The sequence below is a fragment of the Electrophorus electricus genome, chromosome 15 (assembly GCF_041902795.1).
Source record: "Electrophorus electricus isolate QZ-2024a chromosome 15, ASM4190279v1, whole genome shotgun sequence".
In the NCBI taxonomy this organism is placed as follows: Eukaryota; Metazoa; Chordata; class Actinopteri; order Gymnotiformes; family Gymnotidae; genus Electrophorus; species Electrophorus electricus.
The window spans coordinates 25,341,556-25,353,870 of NC_137511.1; the positions used below are offsets into that span (position 1 = coordinate 25,341,556).

General features: G+C 40.0%; 4 non-coding genes across 4 annotated transcripts; 2 read left to right on the forward strand and 2 right to left on the reverse strand.

Annotated features, from left to right (window-relative positions):
• Window positions 1-1,238: 1,238 nt before the first annotated feature.
• On the forward strand, window positions 1,239-1,310 carry trnap-ugg (transfer RNA proline (anticodon UGG)). Its single transcript has one exon. It is a non-coding gene; the product is annotated as a tRNA-Pro (tRNA).
• A 1,968-nt stretch (window positions 1,311-3,278) lies between these two features.
• trnas-uga (transfer RNA serine (anticodon UGA)) lies at window positions 3,279-3,360 on the reverse strand. The gene has a single exon. It is a non-coding gene; the product is annotated as a tRNA-Ser (tRNA).
• A 5,172-nt stretch (window positions 3,361-8,532) lies between these two features.
• Window positions 8,533-8,604, forward strand: trnap-ugg (transfer RNA proline (anticodon UGG)). Its single transcript has one exon. It is a non-coding gene; the product is annotated as a tRNA-Pro (tRNA).
• A 1,968-nt stretch (window positions 8,605-10,572) lies between these two features.
• trnas-uga (transfer RNA serine (anticodon UGA)) lies at window positions 10,573-10,654 on the reverse strand. The gene has a single exon. It is a non-coding gene; the product is annotated as a tRNA-Ser (tRNA).
• Window positions 10,655-12,315: the final 1,661 nt, after the last annotated feature.

Genomic DNA, 12,315 nt, shown 5'->3' on the forward strand with positions numbered 1-12,315 from the left:
CGATTTTCTTTGTTCAATCATTTTTTATGTGGTCTAACTGGAAGCATCTAATGACTGTGGTAACTCAAAGAGCTATTTAAAGGGCTCCGTCAGTGATTTTTAATCATTGCTGCACATACATTGTTGGTTTTCTTAAACGTTAATTTTGCCATGTCATTGCCAATGTGTTTTTCACAGGCTAAGAACATCAGTGAGCCCTCTCTGACCAAGGTCTAGTTTATAGCCAGCGAGTTTGGTGGAGTTATGTTAAAGGGTTGGCATGCAGGCTTCCTGAGTGGTTTTTAAAACGTGTGTTTTGCTGAATCATTGGCAACACAAAACACCGAATGCTCCATCTGGTCATGGCCAATATTATAGCCAGCAAGTTTGTTGTTGCTACCTGAAAGTATTAGTGTGCAAGATTTAGGATTTTTTTTTTTACAGGCTATTTAAAATATGCTGTCAATGCAGTGGCTATGCTGTAACATTCTTGTTAGATTAGACTTGCAACTAGACTTTGTAGGGTGGAAGAACTACGGGAACAGAACTGGGTTGTGCTTCCGTACCCATTACCGACACATTTTTTAGTACCATTTGTGTGAAGTAGGAAAGTCAGCTGTGGTGGAACAACAGTAGAGCCAAAAACATAGCAAAGGGCTGAAATGACCTTACCTTTGATGTTAAGGTCTCTCAAGAATGCCTAAGGTAACTAAGCATGTGGAAGGTCACAAAGAGCAGATGGCTTGCATTCCCTCAGCCTTCAATGACATGCCGGCATGTTGTTGCATCATTTTCATACACTGACCCATTCTCACAAATCAAATTAATTGTCTTGCAAACATGTTTTGAATTGTTTCTAGTGGTAGATCAATGACAAGGAATAATACCTGTCAAGTATGTACCTTGCAATGTTGCAAAGTCATCAGTCATCAAAAGAACTCTAAATTAATAAAATGAAAATTGTAATAAGTCAAGAATGCCAACTGAGCAGAAGGTGTCCAAATGTGGACATGAGACAAAAATCCAAAGGTAAACAAATGCAATGGGCTTGTTGGTCTAGGCGTATGATTCTTGCTTAGGGTGCGACGGATTCCAGGTTCAAATCGGGAACGAGCTCTTTATACTTACTTTGGATCCACAGGTGTCTTGCACCATATGTTAGTGTCGCTTCATGAAAGAGTAAAAGAACTGAAAGACCACCTCAATTCTGTTTCTTAACATTGCCCAGTCAAAAAAAGGGCTATACTGAGTTTAATGATGGCTTGTTGGTCTAGGGGTATGATTCTCGCTTTGGGTGTGAGAGGTCCTGGGTTCAATTCCCAGACAAGCCCACTTTGACTTCAACCAGTTGCTGGAGGTGAGATCATGCCTTCTCTATTTAAAAGTTTTTGCTAAGGGATGTCCAAATTAAGAAAGAGCTAGAGTGCCCACTTCCTGTCCTGGTGATCCAGTCTTCCACAGAGTATACAGCTGGCTCTAAGATTCTTGAAAAATTGCATTTCATTTAGCACTTGCTTTACATTCCGTTTGGAACTAAACTCTCCAGGTCCAGAATTGGCATGTTACGTTTTAAGGAATTTACTATGGTAATGCTTACCTTAACATGAGGTCTATCTATACAGAGAAGTGGACAGGGTCGCCCTATGACCAAGGCCTTAATCTCTCGGCCATTGCAGCTGTTGCATACTTTGGGCACTTGTGGGTTATGTCCTTGGACTTCTTCAAGCTCAATTATGAGTCCACATGTGTCAATTATGAGTCCACATCACTTCAAATAAGCAACTAAATTCTCTATTCTGCAAGAGACTGCATTGGAGTTCCACACCAACACCTTAATTCCTGGGCCATCACAACTTATGGACAAAGCAGCTATTTCTGCATCAATTCGTAGGACTCCTACAGTTTCACTGGCACGAAGTTGCAAATGGCATGGCAAGCATATGCGAAAGGAGACCTATCTTGGGATATGACTTGAATGTCAAGTCCTGAGATGTACTTGTTACATATACATATACATTTACATTTACGGCATTTCCCAGACACTCTTATCCAGAGCGACTTACAAAAGTGCTTTGTCATTTACTCATAGAATACATCCTAGCCATTACAGTAGGTTAGAGTCCAACATACCAATGATCTAGAATACTGTAGAAAAAAGGGATCACTGCTGTTGCCTAGAAGTACAAAATGCATAAGGTCTATCTTAAACAATGATAAGTGCAATAAACAATAAGCACCAAAGTTTGTTAGTCAATATAGGAGCAGGGTCATTTGTCCTTTAAATATTCCATGAATAGATAGATCTTTAGTCTGTGTTTGAAGACTGCAAGGGACTCTGCTGTTAAGACAGCAAATGGAAGTTTATTCCATCTTCTGTGAGCCAGAACAGATAGTAATCTAAACACTTGTCTTCCATGAGACTTGAAGCATGGAATTTCACGCCGAGCCATACCTGAGGTTCGAAGCACTCGAGGTACAAATCAGGCTTTGACCATTGACTCAATGTAACAAGGGGCTGCACCATTTTTGACTTTGTAGTTAAGCGTCAAGATTTTAAATCTGATGTGTGCAGCTACTGGAAGCAAACGAAGGGAGCGCAGCAGCGGGGTAACACGTGTGAACTTCGGAAGATTGAACACCAGTTGTGCTGCGGCTACTACTGCTGTTACTTGCACGTACATCATCTTGTTAGTGACTTGTGGGTGGGCACTGGAGTGAACAGTGTAAGAGCTAAAGTGTTATAGTTATAGTTAAAGAGAAAAGAGGCCGCTGTCCCTGGAATGCTGGTGCAAGACATGGAAGAGAATCATAGGCAAACACCACTGCAATTTGCATGTGAGAAATAGTCTTCCAGAACTTTCTCTGAGCTAAGATGAATGTCCAATAGTTGAAGAGTTTTTACATGTCCTTTACATCACGCAGGTAAAAAGGATTTGCTTTCTCCTCTACATGAAACAAGACACTGCTATGTGGCAGATAGATCGTTCAGCAAAGGATCTGGGAATGCAATCTCTCCCCACTGGTGGCATGATGTCTCTGCAGAAATCACTTCAAATAAGCAACTAAATCCTCTATTCTGCGAGAGACTACATTGGAGTTCCACACCAACACCTTAATTCCTGGGCCATCACAACTTATGGACAAAGCAGCTATTTCTGCATCAATTCCTAGGACTCCTACAGTTTCCCTGGCACAAAGTTGCAAATGGCATGGCAAGCATATGCAAAAGGAGACCTAGAGGACACTGTACACTCATTCTTCCAGTAAAGGAATCAGAACAGAAACATGTCATCTCCTTACGCTGCAAGCAGGAGTCGAACCTGCGCGGGGATCCCCCATTGGATTTCAAGTCCAACGCCTTAACCTCTCGGCCATTGCAGCTGTTGCATACTTTGGGCACTTGTGGGTAATGTCCTTGGACTTCTTCACGCTCAATTATGAGTCCCCATGTGTCATTGATTCAGGGTTGCAAATGGCCTGATATGCAAATTCAAAGACAGGACTCTCCCGCATGGTCTGCTCACTATTTTAGCAAGCTAATGTCAATTCCAGATAAACAGGTGCTCAGAAGCTTGTCAGAGTATTAGACTGATGCACTACCTACTACACTAATGTGGCCTCCAAGGTCTTCCACGTGAAAACGTGGGACAGCTCAAGGTGGCTCACCAATTTTGCCTGAACACTGCTTTTGTTTTTAAAAAATCACACCTAGCTGATGTAGGTGTCATGTAAAGTTTTCACTGGCATGCTGTTAGTACAAGTGGGCAGAAATGTAAGTCAACAAAGATGAAACTTGCACATTGGAAATAAATTAGTGCAGGATATCGCTTGACCTAAGTTGAATGTTGACAAGAGAGTGCAGCTCAGTACATTAATTTGCAATGGAATAATCAGACATTTTGCAAACAGAGTCAAAGCCAAATTTGATAAAAATGCTGCATATGACATAACTCATAGTGTAGACCAATCTCGTGTTTATCACACAGGGATAGTCAAAATGCTTTGAATATTTTGCATTTTTACAAGAATTCGAAAAGAAATACAAATCATAAGCCAGCACACCAACATTGTTAAAAGAGGAAAATGAAGACAGGGTCAACATCACCAGAATGTGTTTAAAAAACTTTCTGTTGTATGTGCACTGATCCAAAATACTTCAAAACCTGTGGGATGTGTACATCTCAGTCAGTTTCTTTTAACACACATGCATCTGTCCTTGTTAGTATATTAGATAGTATCTCTGCCTCTCAGGCAGAAATTCTTGGGTTGTTTCCCCGGCAGGGAGTATTCCTATTCTTAGTGCACTGCAGACAAACCGGTGACTTGGCACCCTTTTTAGGAATGATAACATCGAATCCTACACCCACAGTTGCTCTTTTCTACTTATATGAATCAAGACACTAGCACATTGTGGATCAATACTTTGATAAAGCACCTGGGAGAGAATTTGGTGCCCAGTGGCGACATTATCTCTAAGCAGACATGACAAAACATGCATACCATCAAGGCCAAGACTGAAGAGCATGGAAAAATTTTGTCAATTTCATAAACTACATCAAATGCTTTGCTGGTGTCAAATATTGTAATGACATTAAATATTGTGACTTGACAATTATGTGAAGGGTAGTGCTTGGTAACTGTCCATCTTGACTTTGGATTGTACATTTTCTCTCTTGACTTGTCTCGGGACTACAGTGTCAATTCTTGAGATGTATTTGTTCCATTTACATTTACATTTAAGGCATTTAGCAGACACTTTTATCCAGTGTGACTTACAAAAGGGCTTTGTCATTTACTCATAGAATACACCCTAGCCATTACAGTAGTTTAGAGTCCAATATACCACTGATCTAGAATACTGTAGAAATAAAAGGATCACTGCCGTTACCTAGAAGTACAAAATGCATAAGGACTAAAGTTTGTTAGACAACATCAGTGTAATAAATACTACCCTACAATAAGTGCTAATTTAGTTAGTCAATATAGGAGCAGGGTCATTTGTCAGATTCCATGAATAGATGGGTCTTTAGTCTGTGTTTGAAGACTGCAAGAGCTCTGCTGTCAGGAGAGCAAGTGGAAGCTCATTTCACCATCTGTGAGTCTCAATGCTTGTCTTCCATGAGACTTGGAGCATGGAATTTCAAGCCGAGCCATACTTGAGGCTCGAAGCACCTGAGGTATGAATCGGGCTTTGACTACTGACTCAATGTATCAAGGGCCTGGCCCATTTTTGGCTTTGTAGGGCAGCATCAAGATTTTAAATCTGATGTGATTAGAGTTTTTATATGCCCATGATATCACGGAGGTAAGAAGGATGTGCTTTCTGCACTACATGAAACAAGACACTGCTATGTGGCAGGTAGATCATTCAGGAAAGGGTGTGGGAGTGCAAGATCTCCCCACTGGAGAATTGGTGCTGTATACCAAGTTCAATTGTCACCTTTGAGAACAGATGTGACATAAAGTTCATGCCTTGGTCAGATTGTATAACTTTGGGCAATCCAAAGGTAGTGCAGAATTTAATAACAGCTCTTCAATTTTAGTTATCGAAGGGGAATTGCCTCAGGTTACGTGGTGGCAGCACACATTATAGTCAATAGGTAGCAATGCCCAGAACGGGTCTTTGGCAAAGGGCCCACACAATCAACCAACACCTTTTCAAAGGGCTCACCAACTGCTGGAATGGGGCACAGAGGAACAGACAGAATGACCTGATTTGGTTTTCCGGCCATGTAAGGCATGAACGGCAGTGTCCAACATCACTCCTAATCGATGGCCAAAAGAAATGTTGTAGAATTTGTTGTTTTGTCATTTTTCTGATACCTAGGTGTCCAGACAGGGGATGGTCATGGGCTAGTGATAATATGTGTATTTGGTATGATGCTGGAACAACTACCTGGGCTACAGAGTTTCACTCCTCCTCAGAATCAGACTCACTCCATGTCCTGAATACAACACCACCTCAAATGAAATACATGCGCCGATAACCTTTCGGTTTGTTTTGTCACGATTCTTATTTTCTAGTACACATCCATTGGTCAAATATATTTATCATTTACTAAAATTTTATTCTGTGCATTGGAATACTTTTAAAATATACATCAGTAAGGTAATGTACATGAACCCATGTTTTCTGATTGTTTTTGGATAACAGAAAAATGGCTTGTCACGTGCATCCTTGACTCAGTCTATCTGTTACAGAAACAACATTTTTTGAGACAATTCTAATAGCCATTATTGTGGAAAAACCTCATCAGCCAGGATGATTTTGCATGTAGCTGTTTAATACAATCGTATAGGGTAGTTGTGTGTTTGATTATAAATGATGATCTCATAATAATCTTATCTACATATTCTTATACATTTACATAGTAGCATTCACTCATATACTCAAATTCCATATGATACATAGAAAAGGTCCACCTCATCCATTTTAGTTTTTACCTGATCAATAATCCAAAAAATATATATAAATAACAGCACCCTCTAGCGATGAACCTCAATTATTTCAAGCTAAATATAAAGTATAGCTAGGATAAGTCAGCACTATCTTGCAGCTAGAACAAATTATTCTCAGATTAATTTATGCATCATGGCAAGTGGCTGAGTTAAAAATGAAACACAATTAAGTCAAATTAAATTGACCCACCTGCAACAAGTTCAGCAACCACATTTAATTTCACTGAATGGTCAGCTAGCCAGCCTATACAAAACAGGTTATTGTTCGAAATTCTGCATGTGTGATTCACTTATCTTCACATCTCAGATTGCTTATAATGATATACTAATGTATCCACGTTAGAAATAATTGGTGAAATCCACCACAAAAGGTGAGACTCAACATAATAAATAATGAGACAAATCTTGGGATATGACTTGGATATTAACCTACCCAAAGCAGCTATGACTCGCTCTGCTCTATATAAGGGGCTGGAGACTTTCTGACCAGCAGGTTGCGCTGAACCCATTTTGCAGGCATTTCACAACTTTATCATTTTTAACACTGAGACATTGTTTTAGGTAATCTGTGTTCTACATATTCAAAAGAAGCACACTAGGAAGTAAGAATGGCTTCTTCTTTGGTGAAAATCTCCTTGTTAAATAATCTTTTTTTTCTACTGCATTGTTGTAAGTTTAAATTTGGTTAACATTTTTTCAGGGTTGCATGATTTGTAATTTTTTTACTGTTTGGAATGCCCAAGGTTTATAATATTACAAGTGGGACTATTCTCTACAAACCTATGCGATATCAGATCAAAGTTATTAGAATGTGTGATTTTCTGCTGTTTGTTATATATGTCAATGCTTACAGTAGCGATTTTCTTTGTCCAATCATTTTTTATGTGGTCTAACTGGAAGCATCTAATGACTGTGGTAACTCAAAGAGCTATTTAAAGGGCTCCGTCAGTGATTTTTAATCATTGCTGCACATACATTGTTGGTTTTCTTAAAAGTTAATTTTGCCATGTCATTGCCAATGTGTTTTTCACAGGCTAAGAACATCAGTGAGCCCTCTCTGACCAAGGTCTAGTTTATAGCCAGCGAGTTTGGTGGAGTTATGTTAAAGGGTTGGCATGCAGGCTTCCTGAGTGGTTTTTAAAACGTGTGTTTTGCTGAATCATTGGCAACACAAAACACCGAATGCTCCATCTGGTCATGGCCAATATTATAGCCAGCAAGTTTGTTGTTGCTACCTGAAAGTATTAGTGTGCAAGATTTAGGATTTTTTTTTTTACAGGCTATTTAAAATATGCTGTCAATGCAGTGGCTATGCTGTAACATTCTTGTTAGATTAGACTTGCAACTAGACTTTGTAGGGTGGAAGAACTACGGGAACAGAACTGGGTTGTGCTTCCGTACCCATTACCGACACATTTTTTAGTACCATTTGTGTGAAGTAGGAAAGTCAGCTGTGGTGGAACAACAGTAGAGCCAAAAACATAGCAAAGGGCTGAAATGACCTTACCTTTGATGTTAAGGTCTCTCAAGAATGCCTAAGGTAACTAAGCATGTGGAAGGTCACAAAGAGCAGATGGCTTGCATTCCCTCAGCCTTCAATGACATGCCGGCATGTTGTTGCATCATTTTCATACACTGACCCATTCTCACAAATCAAATTAATTGTCTTGCAAACATGTTTTGAATTGTTTCTAGTGGTAGATCAATGACAAGGAATAATACCTGTCAAGTATGTACCTTGCAATGTTGCAAAGTCATCAGTCATCAAAAGAACTCTAAATTAATAAAATGAAAATTGTAATAAGTCAAGAATGCCAACTGAGCAGAAGGTGTCCAAATGTGGACATGAGACAAAAATCCAAAGGTAAACAAATGCAATGGGCTTGTTGGTCTAGGCGTATGATTCTTGCTTAGGGTGCGACGGATTCCAGGTTCAAATCGGGAACGAGCTCTTTATACTTACTTTGGATCCACAGGTGTCTTGCACCATATGTTAGTGTCGCTTCATGAAAGAGTAAAAGAACTGAAAGACCACCTCAATTCTGTTTCTTAACATTGCCCAGTCAAAAAAAGGGCTATACTGAGTTTAATGATGGCTTGTTGGTCTAGGGGTATGATTCTCGCTTTGGGTGTGAGAGGTCCTGGGTTCAATTCCCAGACAAGCCCACTTTGACTTCAACCAGTTGCTGGAGGTGAGATCATGCCTTCTCTATTTAAAAGTTTTTGCTAAGGGATGTCCAAATTAAGAAAGAGCTAGAGTGCCCACTTCCTGTCCTGGTGATCCAGTCTTCCACAGAGTATACAGCTGGCTCTAAGATTCTTGAAAAATTGCATTTCATTTAGCACTTGCTTTACATTCCGTTTGGAACTAAACTCTCCAGGTCCAGAATTGGCATGTTACGTTTTAAGGAATTTACTATGGTAATGCTTACCTTAACATGAGGTCTATCTATACAGAGAAGTGGACAGGGTCGCCCTATGACCAAGGCCTTAATCTCTCGGCCATTGCAGCTGTTGCATACTTTGGGCACTTGTGGGTTATGTCCTAGGACTTCTTCAAGCTCAATTATGAGTCCACATGTGTCAATTATGAGTCCACATCACTTCAAATAAGCAACTAAATTCTCTATTCTGCAAGAGACTACATTGGAGTTCCACACCAACACCTTAATTCCTGGGCCATCACAACTTATGGACAAAGCAGCTATTTCTGCATCAATTCGTAGGACTCCTACAGTTTCACTGGCACGAAGTTGCAAATGGCATGGCAAGCATATGCGAAAGGAGACCTATCTTGGGATATGACTTGAATGTCAAGTCCTGAGATGTACTTGTTACATATACATATACATTTACATTTACGGCATTTCCCAGACACTCTTATCCAGAGCGACTTACAAAAGTGGTTTGTCATTTACTCATAGAATACATCCTAGCCATTACAGTAGGCTAGAGTCCAACATACCAATGATCTAGAATACTGTAGAAAAAAGGGATCACTGCTGTTGCCTAGAAGTACAAAATGCATAAGGTCTATCTTAAACAATGATAAGTGCAATAAACAATAAGCACCAAAGTTTGTTAGTCAATATAGGAGCAGGGTCATTTGTCCTTTAAATATTCCATGAATAGATAGATCTTTAGTCTGTGTTTGAAGACTGCAAGGGACTCTGCTGTCAAGACAGCAAATGGAAGTTTATTCCATCTTCTGTGAGCCAGAACAGATAGTAATCTAAACACTTGTCTTCCATGACACTTGAAGCATGGAATTTCACGCCGAGCCATACCTGAGGTTCGAAGCACTCGAGGTACAAATCAGGCTTTGACCATTGACTCAATGTAACAAGGGGCTGCACCATTTTTGACTTTGTAGTTAAGCGTCAAGATTTTAAATCTGATGTGTGCAGCTACTGGAAGCAAACGAAGGGAGCGCAGCAGCGGGGTAACACGTGTGAACTTCAGAAGATTGAACACCAGTTGTGCTGCGGCTACTACTGCTGTTACTTGCACGTACATCATCTTGTTAGTGACTTGTGGGTGGGCACTGGAGTGAACAGTGTAAGAGCTAAAGTGTTATAGTTATAGTTAAAGAGAAAAGAGGCCGCTGTCCCTGGAATGCTGGTGCAAGACATGGAAGAGAATCATAGGCAAACACCATTGCAATTTGCATGTGAGAAATAGTCTTCCAGAACTTTCTCTGAGCTAAGATGAATGTCCAATAGTTGAAGAGTTTTTACATGTCCTTTACATCACGCAGGTAAAAAGGATTTGCTTTCTCCTCTACATGAAACAAGACACTGCTATGTGGCAGATAGATCGTTCAGTAAAGGATCTGGGAATGCAATCTCTCCCCACTGGTGGCATGATGTCTCTGCAGAAATCACTTCAAATAAGCAACTAAATCCTCTATTCTGCGAGAGACTACATTGAAGTTCCACACCAACACCTTAATTCCTGGGCCATCACAACTTATGGACAAAGCAGCTATTTCTGCATCAATTCCTAGGACTCCTACAGTTTCCCTGGCACAAAGTTGCAAATGGCATGGCAAGCATATGCAAAAGGAGACCTAGAGGACACTGTACACTCATTCTTCCAGTAAAGGAATCAGAACAGAAACATGTCATCTCCTTACGCTGCAAGCAGGAGTCGAACCTGCGCGGGGATCCCCCATTGGATTTCAAGTCCAACGCCTTAACCTCTCGGCCATTGCAGCTGTTGCATACTTTGGGCACTTGTGGGTTATGTCCTTGGACTTCTTCACGCTCAATTATGAGTCCCCATGTGTCATTGATTCAGGGTTGCAAATGGCCTGATATGCAAATTCAAAGACAGGACTCTCCCGCATGGTCTGCTCACTATTTTAGCAAGCTAATGTCAATTCCAGATAAACAGGTGCTCAGAAGCTTGTCAGAGTATTAGACTGATGCACTACCTACTACACTAATGTGGCCTCCAAGGTCTTCCACGTGAAAACGTGGGACAGCTCAAGGTGGCTCACCAATTTTGCCTGAACACTGCTTTTGTTTTTAAAAAATCACACCTAGCTGATGTAGGTGTCATGTAAAGTTTTCACTGGCATGCTGTTAGTACAAGTGGGCAGAAATGTAAGTCAACAAAGATGAAACTTGCACATTGGAAATAAATTAGTGCAGGATATCGCTTGACCTAAGTTGAATGTTGACAAGAGAGTGCAGCTCAGTACATTAATTTGCAATGGAATAATCAGACATTTTGCAAACAGAGTCAAAGCCAAATTTGATAAAAATGCTGCATATGACATAACTCATAGTGTAGACCAATCTCGTGTTTATCACACAGGGATAGCCAAAATGCTTTGAATATTTTGCATTTTTACAAGAATTCGAAAAGAAATACAAATCATAAGCCAGCACACCAACATTGTTAAAAGAGGAAAATGAAGACAGGGTCAACATCACCAGAATGTGTTTAAAAAACTTTCTGTTGTATGTGCACTGATCCAAAATACTTCAAAACCTGTGGGATGTGTACATCTCAGTCAGTTTCTTTTAACACACATGCATCTGTCCTTGTTAGTATATTAGATAGTATCTCTGCCTCTCAGGCAGAAATTCTTGGGTTGTTTCCCCGGCAGGGAGTATTCCTATTCTTAGTGCACTGCAGACAAACCGGTGACTTGGCACCCTTTTTAGGAATGATAACATCGAATCCTACACCCACAGTTGCTCTTTTCTACTTATATGAATCAAGACACTAGCACATTGTGGATCAATACTTTGATAAAGCACCTGGGAGAGAATTTGGTGCCCAGAGGTGACATTATCTCTAAGCAGACATGACAAAACATGCATACCATCAAGGCCAAGACTGAAGAGCATGGAAAAATTTTGTCAATTTCATAAACTACATCAAATGCTTTGCTGGTGTCAAATATTGTAATGACATTAAATATTGTGACTTGACAATTATGTGAAGGGTAGTGCTTGGTAACTGTCCATCTTGACTTTGGATTGTACATTTTCTCTCTTGACTTGTCTCGGGACTACAGTGTCAATTCTTGAGATGTATTTGTTCCAATTACATTTACATTTAAGGCATTTAGCAGACACTTTTATCCAGTGTGACTTACAAAAGGGCTTTGTCATTTACTCATAGAATACACCCTAGCCATTACAGTAGTTTAGAGTCCAATATACCACTGATCTAGAATACTGTAGAAATAAAAGGATCACTGCCGTTACCTAGAAGTACAAAATGCATAAGGACTAAAGTTTGTTAGACAACATCAGTGTAATAAATACTACCCTACAATAAGTGCTAATTTAGTTAGTCAATATAGGAGCAGGGTCATTTGTCAGATTCCATGAATAGATGGGTCTTTAGTCTGTGTTTGAA